Raw genomic sequence first — 1,461 nt, 5'->3', positions numbered from 1 at the left:
AAAAGAAAGAGTCTTCAGAACCCCAGGGGTCATTACCTGACTCCTTGACCACAAAGCAGTGAAAACTTAGGTATAAAACATGTGGAAAAAGAAAGGCAAAACCTTCCTCAAGCAAATCTCCCCTCCACGCAGTTAATTTACTCACCCAGATTCCAGAAAGCTCATGAAAATCAGTTGGTAGAAAAGCAAAGGTGTGAAAAAGCAAGGAAAACATTTTTCATTTTTATTTATTTTCAATCAAAAGGTCTCACATGTTTATTACTGAACCAACCTACTGGTGCAGAAGCATCATAAGAGAGAAAAGTCAATTTCCTGATGAAACAGATCTACTGGTCAGGTAGTAGGGAGGTGATGGAACACATGACTTTCAGGCAGCATAAACGTGTGCCATCTCATGTACGATCCCTTACAGACCCAGCTTTGTCCTTCTCCAATGCCACCTCTTGGAGTTGTATCTGATTTTATTACCAGTTTTCATCAAATCCAGTGGGGAATGGGATGATTCTGCTTTTGTTTCTTGGCCAGGAATCACTTGATCCTGAAAGTCTTGTGAGAAGACATGGCGAGAAACAGTCACAGCACACACCACGATGGTGGAGAAGAGGAAAGAGAAGGAAAACATTTTTTAAAATCCGCTTTGGTCCCACCCAGCTCAACCAAGTGTTTTCTTAATGCCATCCCAAAGGATGTTCAAGATGACCATACTGGCACACCCTCATTACAACACTGTCATTGTCAGAAGGTTCTTTATCCAAGAGTGGAGCAACCGTTCAGCCCACTGGAGGAATGGGGCTCACAATAAGGAAACACATTAAGATCAAAATGTGAAGTCAACATGCTGTAAGAAAAAGAAAAACAGACTCAATACCACAGAAGCTAATTAGAGCCCATGGACCTCCCCTGCCCCCCCCACCCCCACTTCACCATGCATGGATTTCCTGTTCCATTTGCAAGGGAATCAAGAGGCCAGTGCCAAAAGTCTGTGTGTAGGGAGACTCTGGGTCACTGCTGACCCCCAGTAGCCCACATGGGAGCACTTAGAAGGGCAAGGAGGAATGCTCCCTGGGGAATGCAGCTTCATCACAGAACTCTGTTTATATGGTAACCATCGCAGGCTGCCATGAGCCCCATCAAGATGAATATATGTGTTAGCAAGAGATTGATGTTGGGCTGTGACTGCTGCGCTTGATAAAGTGTTAGATAGGAAGACTGTATCAGATGATAATATTCTCCCCTGAATCAAGATCACAAATGAGCAGAGCTGCACCGGAGCATCAGGGTACCCCCTCCCAACCCACACACACACACACACAGGAGAACAAGCCAGTCTCCCAGGTATGGCGGCAGGTGTCAGGAAGGGTCGCCCCTCTTCCTTCTCCCCAGCAAGCTCAGGATTAGTGTTTGTTCTTCATGGGCCTCAATCCTCTCCCACTGGCTTCTAGGCTATCTTGTCAGGGTACA

The 1,461-nt window shown here is 45.8% G+C and overlaps 1 pseudogene; it reads right to left on the bottom strand.

Annotated features, from left to right (window-relative positions):
* Positions 1-240: 240 nt before the first annotated feature.
* On the bottom strand, positions 241-561 carry LOC112853720 (large ribosomal subunit protein eL39-like; annotated as a pseudogene).
* Positions 562-1,461: the final 900 nt, after the last annotated feature.

This window comes from Puma concolor, chromosome B2 (assembly GCF_028749965.1).
Source record: "Puma concolor isolate L17-30 chromosome B2, mPumCon1.1.hap2, whole genome shotgun sequence".
In the NCBI taxonomy this organism is placed as follows: domain Eukaryota; kingdom Metazoa; phylum Chordata; class Mammalia; order Carnivora; family Felidae; genus Puma; species Puma concolor.
The sequence above is the reverse complement of the archived record's forward strand: the minus strand, read 5'-3'. Positions and strand labels throughout refer to the sequence as shown.